The 11,966-nt window shown below is 57.7% G+C and overlaps 1 protein-coding gene across 8 annotated transcripts in view; it reads right to left on the minus strand.

Moving 5' to 3' along the window:
* Positions 1-11,178, minus strand: part of FAT3 (FAT atypical cadherin 3) — a 267,114-nt gene extending 255,936 nt beyond the window's left edge. For all 8 annotated transcript variants that reach the window (XM_055133235.1, XM_055133233.1, XM_055133234.1 and 5 more), the window contains exon 1: positions 10,883-11,178. The gene's annotated coding sequence lies outside the window, so the exon portion shown is untranslated. The remainder of the gene's footprint in view (positions 1-10,882) is intronic.
* Between the last annotated feature and the right edge of the window lie 788 nt (positions 11,179-11,966).

Here is an 11,966-nt window from a genome sequence, read left to right on the forward strand (position 1 = left end):
CGCAGATCCTTAACAGCCCCGGGCTGGTGCCGCAACATATAAACTCGCCACACAGTTCGGGTTTGCTTTTGTTCTGTCTTACTCTATTTTGTTTTGGGGAACTGTGCTTGTACTATTATAATTGGCTACTAGTCAGGGATTCCACGGTTGCTTCCCCTGTACCACCAAGGAATGCAACAACTTAAGACACTGGAGTAAATAATCTTCACAATCAAGGCTGCAAAGGAACGGGGAGAACCATTTTGTAAGTCAGGCTCCTCTGCTACAGACCAAGAAGGCATTCAGGAAAACCCTAAATACCCCTCTCCCCCAACCTGTATTTAAAGAACAGGAAATAAAAACTCTCCCTGGCTCCCTGAACCACAGCTCTGTTCCCTCCCAGAATCTGGTCTCATGTTCAAATCCAGGGCAATTAAGTGAAACAAAAACGAGACAAAGAACCTTCTCCAAACGCCCTGCCAGTGAAGACTTTCTCATTCCAGCAGTGGCCCAAGCAGGCATAGATGTCACCCAGTCCCATCCCACAGACAGAGAAAGTGAAAGAACTGAAGGCTGTTAGTCCCCCAGGCCCCCGACCCCCCTTTCCAGAGTCCAGAGAACCCCCTCAGACCCTAGCAGTTGGGACAGGCCCTTGAGTCATCCAGCAGACTGTGGGCAGCCACGTACTTGGCCACCAGATGAATATTTCTGCGTCTTCAACCCTCCCAAGGACAGGGAGCCTTTCAGAAACAACCTTGAGCTAGACCACAGGCAAAGCAGGGTCCAAAGCACCCCCCCCCCCAACCACCACCAAAGTAATTCTGATTTGAAGACTCAGTTATGCAAATAAGACCTCTCATCAAGACAAGGCATTTTTTTTTGCATTTTATCATTCATCGTTTTTATTTACATTCAGCTGAGAAGCCAAAATCAGAAAACAGCAGATTTCACCTCTTAATCCTGTCATCCTGCACCGGGAGAGCCAGGAGCACCTTGGGCAGGTGGCAGATGGCCTTCCCGTGTCACTAGGCAGAGGGACAGAAGGCAGAGGAATGGACCATGGGGCAGGGTCTGGGTCACACGAGTCTGCCTGCTGGAAGGATCCTTGCCCTACTGATCCATCTCCCTGAGAGAGGGGCTGAGGGGCAGCTTGGTGTGGATCACTGACCAGGGGAAGGCTTCACCCACCTGAGCTAGCAAAGATGGACAAAGTGGTGAGCTGGAACCTGCTTGGCCAGTGAACAGATGAGCACAGGGGCCTGGAGAAATTGACTGCAGTGGGGGAGGCCGTGCTGAGCAACCGGAGTCCCTCCTAATGCCACTGCCCAGGGTCTCTTTGGAAAAGACTTAGGCCACCTGTGGTCTGAGGACTAGCAGAAGTGGTCATTTTTGTTCCCTGGTCGCTTGTTCTGTCTTACAGAATTCCAGATCAATGGTCCCTTCTTCTCAAGCCTCCCTTTAAATGTTCTCCTATAAATGTCTGTATCAGTACAGTGAAACTAGGGTGGTCAGCCAGCCCCCTGCCACTGGCTGAATGAGTAGTTCTGGTCAGTCTGGGTGGATGCCAGTGACCTCACAGTGACCCCTGAGGAGCTTGGATCTTGGGTGAAGTCTTGGGGGTGGCTCATTCTCATCTGACCACTCCAGGCAGCAGTGACAACCCCGCCCCTTCGCTCAGGTGCCTCCTTCCCCCAGGCCCAAGGGCACACGTGGTGGCTCCTGTGGCCCAATGTCAACTGCAGAGAAGAAGATGTAGCTGTCCAGATAGGGAAAGGAAAAATGTGACTTCCCGCACTGGGAAAGACCGAGAATCACAGAAGTGTTGAGAGAAAGATACTCTAAAGGGCTGGGAGCAGAGCTCACATCCCCCAGGCTGGAGGATGAGGCCCTCCAGAGCCGCCTGTGCAAGTGTCCAGGCTGCCATTCCACCCCCTGTCTGCTAACAGCAGCCTCCAGGGCCCCCCTGACCCGGGACACAGGTGCCCAGATCCTGCCCTCCCCTTTCCTATGGTCATTCAGGGTCTCAGAGCCCACGTGTGCAGGAGCTTCTCCAACATCCCGGTCCCTCCTGTCTAGGACTCCAGCCCCACCCGGCCAGCATTCCCTGGGATGTGTCTTGAGGTGGCCTCTGAGTGTGTCCCACGGAGGTGAGAGGGTCTGTGCCAGGCTCAACCCAGCCCCTGTTCCAGGGACCCTTGTGTTCTCACCAGATTTCACTTAAATGGATCCTGGGGTCCCCCATATTCTCACCCAAAGCTACAGAGAGCTCCAGACCCAGACTATCTTCCAGTGACACAGGTCCCTGGTGTCCCCACAGCCAGCTCAGCAGCCTGGCCAGCGACGGAAGGGAAACTGAGGTGCAGGTGGCCATTTGTAGAGGGAGTGTGGGTCAGCTCCTGCCCTCGTAAGTCACTCCCAGTTATTTCCCTCTCCTTAGGACTTTTGCTTCCAAGTCTGATCAATATACAGGGCACACACAGCTGGCCTGGGTGAGTCTAGCTTCTCTGGCAGGGCAGTGCCCGCCTCTCTGCTCACACTCAGAGGTCTGAGATGTGGAAAGAGGAGGCCACACTGCCTATCCATCCCTTTTGTGCCTCAGGCTCTGTGGGACCCCCAGGACCACTCAGTATCCTCCTAGCAAACAGTCCAGCAAAGCCTAATGGACATCTGACCTGTTTCTTCTCCCAGGCTGTTCCTGACCAGGCCCCAAGTGCAGAAGAGACTCAGCTGTTCAGGCTCATCAAAATCCAGGCTCGTGAATTATGTTCCTTCCAGCCAATTCTCAATCAACACAGATTGACTCGTAAGAATTAAGAGCATTACACATTTTTCATGCTCCCACGGATTTGGTGTTAATGAGATTTTGTTTGTTAAGCTCACAGAACGATAGTGTCTGAAAGACAGACACAGCCTCCCGCTACCCACTCTTCCATTCGAGAAACAGTTTAGGGACCTGTGACAGGGCAGGGCCAGGACCCTGTCTATGGGCCACCCCTCCAGCAATGCTGAGGACACGCCTTCAGGATCCTGACCAGTCTTGCACTTTCATCTGCCCTCTACAGTCAGGAATGTCAGATATTCACAGACAAACCCGAGCTGCAGTGGGATGGACACTGACCATCAGACAACCAACTGATGGCCAGCCTTGTCATCAGAGCCACTGAGTGCCTGTAAGGTGCAATGCTCAGTCCCCAGCCATTCAGGCAGCAGCACCCCTAGGAGATACTCCAGGGAGATCGGGCAAGAGGCCTGGGTGTCCCAGGGATGGGAGAGACGCCCTCTTGAGAGGGGCCTTCCCACATAATCTCAGAGGACTCGGGGCCACTCCTGGTGGTTCTCAGCCAAGCAGACAGCACTGCTCCATACTCAGGCCTGCAGAGTCAGGCTGCTTTGTCCCCACTCCTAGGAGCCACCAGGACAAAACTGGAAGTGCTGGGGGACCCGGAGGGTGGGGCACAGGCCCTATCTGCGGACTTGCTCATCACGCACTCTGTGCCTCTCCTTTATCTCTATGGCCCAAGAAGTAGAGCTGAGCGTGTCCAGGCTGGTCCAGCTGTGCCTCCTGCCCGGGAAGCCCCAAGGCTTCCAGGCTCCCCAAGGAATGCCTGCCCTGCCCTGAGCTACCCGACTGAGACCCACTGAGGGTATGTGAGCTGACGGGGGTGCCCAGACAGAGGGGCAGACGGGGCTCTCAGCATCAGGCACTCAAGACAAGTACAGACACTCCTTCCTCACGACAGAATTTAATATACACAAATTTAAACTTAAGAAACATATAAATTAAAGAGAAACAAAATATCCTTTACTTTATCAAAGAATTTGCTACAGGACCTGCTTCAATGAATAGTGAGTTTTCCCTACCTGAAGCATTTAAGATGTGATTTTCTTTGGGGGGAAAAATGTGATTTACACGCACATTTAAAAACACAGCTATTGTATAAGAGCAATTTGGGCTCATTCACTTTGATTATTATAATAACCACTGATGAGCTGTACAAAAGTGGCAAATCTCATAAAATACCTGATCTCCCCCTCTCTCTTTGAAAGGAAGTAGAATATGTTATTCATCTTACCTATTTAACAGAAATGCGGGGTAAATGGAACAAGCTGTGAATAAGACTTGGAAATAAAGTGATTTGTGCAGACAACACAAACTTCGCTTCCAAATTAGGAGAAGATTATCACATTATTGGATAATCCAGGGGATCTGGGACATTGATTTGGCAATCTAAAGTGCTTTTGTCTTGCGTTTTCCAGCCAACTACTCAGGTTCCATCTTGAGGTCAGAGTGTCTCCTGGAGGGGGCCAGGCTGCTGGCAATGGCCCCTGGTGCACTCGGGGGCGTCCAAGGCTATGATGTCACCTCCCCAGGAGACACCTGTGCCCCTCTGGCCGCACACATCTGCAGCCCCCTCAGTGCCCATAGGGTGAGGTCACCCAGCCAAGACCAACACTCATTGGGGGTCAGACACTGTGTCTGCTCACAGGCTCCTGTCACCCCCCAATGCAAGGGCGCTGATGTCAAGGACCTGGGCATGGGTCAGCAGCAGGGGCTTCTCCTCCCTAACAGTGAGGGTGGACTGCGTCCACCACCTGCTCCGAGAGACGGAAGCTTAGCATGGCTTCTGGTTAGAAAACGTACCTGGAAGACGGGAATCCTGGACCGCCTAAGACTGTTCACAATAACCAATGCAGGGGCCCACATTTACATCCTAAACAGGTCAGGACAGATCTCCAGGACTCGGAGAACCTCCTCTCTGCACCTGTCAACAGCCTCAAGTTAATTCTTGACTAATTGGGGGATTGGAAGCCATTTGTAACTACTGAATCTAGCTCCAAAAGAAACATACCCCCCAACTAGAATATTAAAGCATGAAAGAAGCCCCCATTCTCCCATCTGATTGAAAACTGTTCTACAGCAGCTGCCTGGAAGGAGCTTCACACCACCCAGCCCTCTCCAGCAGCCCCGGAAGGACCTGGAGGAAGGCAGAGGCCAGTGTAGCCCTGCCATCAGGAAGCTGAGAGTGGCAGAGAACACATCTCACAGAGTGGTGCACTCACTTGGCTTCCCCACCCTTGTTGCTTGTTCCAGGGAACGCCATGTCCTGCCCGGAGCTGGGATGACAGCACCTCTCACTCACAGGCTGCCTCCATGGCAGAGGACACACAGGCCCATCAGCTCAAGCCCCCAGGAGAAGCACAATCACGTAGGTCCAGAAGCACAGCTGCCAGTCAGGGTGCAAGACACCCATTGCATGAGAAGTACCCCAAGACCACAGGCAACCAGCAATTCAGTCCATGATGAAACCGCCCAGCACAGACATAAGAGCAGAGACCCCAGACACCACCATTTCTAAGCTCTAATTGACTCCGTTTGAGAGACATTCTGAAATGCCTTTACAGAGAGTGTCCCGCTCCTTGGGACGGTGGTCATGCTGGCCTGAGGGAAAGTGGCTTATGGAACATTCCATCCCAATGTCTCTGTGCAGCTAAGTCCGTGTGTGTTTCCAAGGGCTCGCTGTGGCCAGGCTAAGCTGACGACACTGTGCACAGTCTCCAGCCTGGCATGGGGCCACAGGAACCAACATAAATCACACAACACACCGCTCAACCAATCACCGCTTCAAATGCCTTCACTTAGCACAGAGCCAAGCAGAACCTTTCAATCCAGCCTTAAAAACCAACTGCAGATGCCCAAAATATTAATCACGTACCTGGACTGAAAAAGAAAATCAACAAAATGCCATTTATAATAGAAGCTCTAGGTTTCAAAATAGACCAGCTACCTCCTCCAGAGACAGAGTCTCATCATTCCTTTAAAGAAACACACACACAGCATCTCTCTGGTACAAATGACATTTATACTGTCATTGAACACATCTGTCATCAGATTTGATCTGTGCTGGCTGGCATGCTTTCTGATGTTTACAAGTGTTAAGTAATGTTGAAGGGTATTTAGCAGCATTAATAATTTGGGTCTTACTTCAAAATGTGAGCCATAGAAGCAGCTCCAGCCTACTTGCTTCTTCACTTCCCACAGCCCCCAAGAAGGCTATAATATTTATATAGGCCGGGATCTAACTTAGAAGTCCTGAAGTCACAATCAAATTTCCAGTTCACAATTCCTGACTACTCACTCAGCAGCCGGGCTCATCCTGAACATCACAGACAAGAAAGGAGGTCTGGAATAATATTCACATGTGCCTCTCCCCAGATTCCCCCTAAACACCCAGTGCAAGGATGTGCTCCTCTGCAACGAGCCACTGGGTAGTCCACGCATGTGACTCTCGACAGGTCAGAGCACAAGGCTCTGGGACATGTCGCCTGGTGCCCTTTGTGCCACGAGAACCCAAGTCACAAGCCACAAAAACATGCTGTCCTTCTGCAGGAAGGCGCCCTCCCCCTCTCCCTGTCCCCCGCAATGTGTGAACTCGCCTGAGAGCACCTGAGGCCCTCTCCCAGGAACACAGGCAGCTGCGGTTTCGTCCAGGTATCCCTGCACCCCCAGCCTGGCCCTGTTGTGCGTCTCCCGAGCCTGACCGCAAGAAGACTCCATGGGGCCCCTTCCCCAGGCCGGAGATGCCAACAAGCAGAGCCCAGACACTGAGCTGCCTGACCATAGAGGCGTTTCCTTTGATTCCTGAGAGGCCAAGGGAGCTGTGGGACTATCTGCAGACAGGGTGGAGGCAGGTCCAAGAAGCGCTCCAGAGTCACCTCAAAAGACACGTGAACTTCTCCTGGGGGGCCTTCCCCATTCCTGGCTGCTCCTCCAAGGCTCATGCCCCCAACTCAGGCTCCCACTGGCAGGGGCAGGGCATTTGGCCATGCTTTGAGACCCCTAAGGTCTCAGCCTGGTAGGAGGGACACGGTCCTTGGTTGTGCTTCCTGGCCTGGGTGGCCCCTAAAAGCCCCCAGAGAACCACCTTGAGGGGCTCATGGAGCTGAGGACAAGGCAGAAACTCTGCCCCACCTCTCCCGACACTCAGTGAAAGCAGCAACAGTGAGCGACCCCTCCAAGGAGCCCTGTGAGGTGGCTCTCTGCACCAACATTTCAAGACATTAAGGTCAGCTGAGAGGCCATATTTCAGAAGCCGGAATGGCCCGGGTGGCAGCTCCTGGCGCAGAGTCTGTAGATGCACATGTTTAAATGCCCAAAGGAGCTGGGTGGGGAGTAGAAGTCTGAAGAGCAGGGATGGGACCCAATATGGTCTGTCTCCTCCAGATGAGTGCTATTTCTGCTGTCTCCCCCAAAGGAGGCATGGTGCTCCCTGATGAGGTAAGGGTGGGGCTCCACAGAGGGTCACTCCTGGATCACACTCCACCTGAGCTTGCTCCCACTCAGGGTCCCATCAACGCCCACCTCCTGTCACCTGACCAACACAGTCCTGTGCTCATTTCCCATTTGCACCCCCCAGTAGGGGAGGTGGTCTGCTTCTCCCATGGATGAGCCTGGTGCTGCCACCACCTTGCAAGGAAGGATGGTTTCCATACACAGTGCTGAAAGGAGTTTCAGAAGATGACATTGCAAAGAGATGCAAAGAAAGAAAAAGAAAATAGGAAAGATGAAAGGCAAGTCCGTTACGGAAGATAAAGTCGATTATTTGAAATGCTGGGTATATTCACCAACAAAAATAGATATGATGTGAATACATGCGAAGGTTAAACAAATGCCCTCCTGACCTCAGCGCTGATGCACACTGTCTCCAAGGCTCAAACTTGCTCCTGGGTGTCTGTTATTTTCCGATACAGGCTGGACCATGTGCTGGAATGCAGTCCCTGGTCAGACTCACCCACGTGAGAGAACAGGCATGCTTGGACCACTGGTTCCTCAGCAACTTGGAAATCTGTTCTCCATTTTCTCTGGTCATCTACGCCAATGAGTCCCCGCTCACACCTTCCTCCCTTCTCGTGAGCACGCAACATCTCCATCCTAGCACAGGCCACACCAAAGAGGTCAGCCTGTCTGGGCCATCAGTCCAGGACACGACACGGTGGACACAGGTTTAACACATGTCAGTGCCACAGAGAGATATTCATCATGACAATGTCCAACAAGTGGGCAGGAAGGGACAAGGCTTTCCTGGAACAAAGCAAGAGCACAGACTGGGCTTCTGTGGGGCCTCTACGGACCGGACAGGAAAGGCTGCCTCCCTCCTTCACACCTGCCATTAGCTCACATTTACCTGCCTCTGCTCACACCTACCCGCTCTCTGATCACACTCCCTCCCACCCACCTATCGATGGCACTAGCCCAGATCAGACATCCTTGCAATACCCAAGACCCTGGCCCACTCCTCTGCTGACCCTGACTCAACTCAGGATCCCACTGCTAACCCCTGACTCAACCCTGGATCGCACTGTCCCGACCCCTGACCCACCTCCAGATCCCACCCACCTCTTGACCCACCCCAGAGCCCACTGCTTTGACCTCTGACTTTTAACCCATCCCAGAGCCGATTACCTGACCTCTAGCGCAGAATCCTCCTACAGAAGGAAAAGCCTGGGATCTACTGGCAGGGAGGAAGATCTTCCTCTATGGGATCTATTAGTAGGAGGAGCCACCTACAGAACCCCCCCCACACACACACACCACTGCCCCTGGGGGCTGCCCATGCCCCCCTCCCCCACAGAGCACTGTGTTGGTGCCTGCCAGGGCCTCCTGCCATTCATGGACCTTTCCACCTCAGCAGGGCACTGCAAGAAAGCAGACTCTGGGGTCCCAGCTTCTGTGAGACTGGGCACAGTGGTGGTCGTTTGTTAGTCACCTGCAGACCCATGCTACAAAGCAGGGCCTCAAAAGCCGGTTGTGGGACCTTGCACGGGAGGGAGTGGGACCTGTCCTGGGCAGGGGAGGGAATCTCACTGACCACTTTGGGAACTCTCACCCAGCGTCTGTGCCAGCGCCATCCAGGACAAGTTCCCAAAGGCAAGGACAGAGTCTGGCCTCCAGGGCCTGGTAACTCCGGAACCAGCTCCCCTCTTGGGACTACAGGCCCTCCCCCATCTGAACTCAGATGAAAATGCACATCAAAGAGCTTAAGTTTATTATGCATTTTTGCTTTTGTCTCCTGGAGCTGGATTTCTTCCGTGGTGCTCTTTATTCTCTCAGTGCTTAACGGCTCCAATTTAGGAATAAGGGGAGAGAGAGAGAGAGAGAGAGAGAGAGAGAGAGAGAGAGAGAGAGAGAGAGAGAGAGAGAGAGAGAGAGAGAGAGAGAGAGAGAGAGAGAGAGAGAGAGAACGAGCCTACAGCTCTGAGCAGCTGAGCAGTTTGCAGGATTTTGCAGAATCTCCATCAACCTCCCTCCTCCTCCTCTCCCCTTCCCCCAGGCTCCCTCCACGTCACAGACCGAGGGAGCTGGGCGCCTGCCGCGGGTCGGGCAGACCCGAGCTCCTCGGGGACGGAGGTTCGGGGTCCCCCTTCCCCGGCGCGCCCCGGCCACCCCTTGGCGTCCAACTGCCGCTCCAACTGCCCGGGGCGCAACTGCAGAAGGCAGCGACGAGCCACAAAGCCCGGCCCGGTCTCCCGCCCGCCTCCAGCGCGCCGAGAGCCGGGGCAGAGCCGCTGCGGGCCGGGAGACGAGGCCGCGCGGCTGCAGACGCGGGGGCCGTGCGGAGGAGGCTCCGCGGCCTGGGCCCGCAGAGGCCGCGGGGTCCGAGGGCGCGGCCGCGGGCAACTGCACCCGTAGACACTTGTCCCCGCGGACGCCGCAACTTGCAGACAAACGCGCCGGCTCGCGGCTTGGGAGCGGAGGAGGGAGGCGCTCTGGCTCCCGCCGCGCCGCCCGAAGGGGCCGATTCCCCGAGGCAGAACCGGGCCGGGCCGACGCGACGGGTAGCGGGAGGAGCGTCGGAACCGGTGGGGAGAGACCGGGCCGGGGCGGCCCGCGCCGGGCAGCCTCGCCACGCCGCGCCTCTCGCTCCCCAAGCCGCCGCGCCGCGCCCCACGCCGCCCTGGCCAGCTCCCCGCCGCCCGGGCCTCGGCCAGCGTCCATCCGGGGCCCCCGTGCCGGACTCGCCGCCCGCCAGCGGGAGCCGGGAAAAGTGAACAATGAAAGTTGCTTCCCGCGAAGCCGGGAGTCCCCGCCGAACCCCAGAGCAGAGCCCGCGCGCCCGTACCGGCAGGACGGGAGGCTGCGGCGCTCCGGGCTCGCCTCGGCTCACGCGGGCCCCCGGCTCTCGCTCAGCGACCCCCACTGGCGGGCCCCAGCGCGGCTCCGCGCCCCCGCCCGCGCCCCCTCCGGGCGCCCACCCCCGCGAGCTGCCAGCCCGGGCTGCGCGCCCGCACCTTCGACCCGCGCCGCTTTCTTCTCCAGGGCCGCCCGCCCAAACCCGGGCCGAGCTCCGGCCGCCGGCCCCGGAGGAAGCGGCCCCGACCCCCGCGCGCCCGCGGCGTCTATCGGCATCTGGGCACGGGTTCGCCGCCCAGACCCTCCCATCCACCTGCAGCGGCGCCGCAGCTCCCGGGCCTGCCTCGATCCCCGGCCCCAAACTTGGCCAACTCTGCGGCCGACCCCCGGCTGCCGCTGCAGAACCCCCAGCCCCAGCGCGCCGGCTGTCGGCGGCGACCCGAGCCGCGGCCCCGGCTGCTACTTCCCGGGGCCGAAAGTTGCCCCGCGCGCACCGCCGGCACCGCCCGCCCGCCGGCCCGAGACCCCCGTGTCCCCCGAGCGCGCTGCTCCCGCCAGCACGAGCTCCCCGAGCGCGCTGCCCGCTCCCGCCCGAGTCCCTAGAGCGCGCTGCCCCCGCCGGCCCGATCCCCCCCGAGCGCGCCGCCCGCTCCCGCCCGAGTCCCGGAGCTCGGTGCACCCACCGCCCGAGCCCCCGAGCGCGGTGCCCGCTCCCGCCCGAGCCCCCCGAGCCTCCCGAACCCCCGAGCGCCCTGCCCCGCCGGCATCACGCACCCGAGCTCCGCCGGCAGCCCGCGCCGCTCAGTGCTTCCTCCGCGCTCTCCGCCGCCGCAGTGCCCGCGCGCTCTCCGGGCCGAGGGCCGCTCGCCGCCGCCCGCGGCCGTGGGCAGGCGGAGGAGGGACGGGCGCGATCCCGAGCCTCGGGCCCCTCACCGTGCAGCCTGACGAGGGGAGCGCGGCCGCGGGATCTGCTCCGAGCCGCCGCCGCCGCGCGCCGCCCGGCCGCCCCGGCTCCCCATCGCCGCCGCGCCAGGCCCGCTCCGGCACCTCCTCGCGCCTCCCTCGCCGTCTCCTCCTCCCAAACCCGCGCACGGCGCGAGCAGCAGCGTCGGGTCGGGGATGCCGGGCGATCTCCGAGCGCCGCGCGGGGCGGGGTGCGCGGAGGGGGCGGCGCGGCGCGGCGGGCGGGGGCGCACCCGCCTGGTGCCGGCCGCTGCAGGGCCCTGCCACCAGCCCTTCCTCGGGCGCAGGGAGGCGCGCTGCGCCTGACAGTGTAGGCGAGCCTCCTGTAGAGACCCCACCTAAAATACTCCCTGAACCTCGGGGGAAACCGAGGCAGCCGCCGTTACAACGGCTTCTGTATAGTCCAGGAGGAGCAGAATGCTGGACCTGGAGACAAAGGTTCCCTCAGGGACCCATCCTGACCAACGGTCCCCACAAGGAGCTGGTGGACCAGGAGGGAGCAACACTGAGTGGTCTCTGTCCTCTGACAGAAGAGGGAACTGGGGATGAGAGGGCTCAGTCCAAGTAAGGCAGCCCTGCCCGCTCCCCTGGGACTCTGCAGCCCCACGCAAACTGCCTGTCTAATCCCAAAGTAGAGGTGACCATAATTTCCCCTCACACGCACTCAGGCACTCAGCCTCAATCAAGCTCGTAGCCAGTCATGTATGCACTCAGCTTCACACTCATCATACCCACACTCTTGTATGCACTCAGTCTCACATTCACACATATTCATGCTCATGCATGCACTGAGCCTCAATTAAGTTCACACCCACACTCTTGCATGCACTCAGCCTCACACACACGTGCATGCACTAAGCCCCATGTTCACACCTATTCATGCTCATGAATGAAC

This window comes from Sorex araneus, chromosome 3 (assembly GCF_027595985.1).
Source record: "Sorex araneus isolate mSorAra2 chromosome 3, mSorAra2.pri, whole genome shotgun sequence".
Classification (NCBI taxonomy): Eukaryota; Metazoa; Chordata; class Mammalia; order Eulipotyphla; family Soricidae; genus Sorex; species Sorex araneus.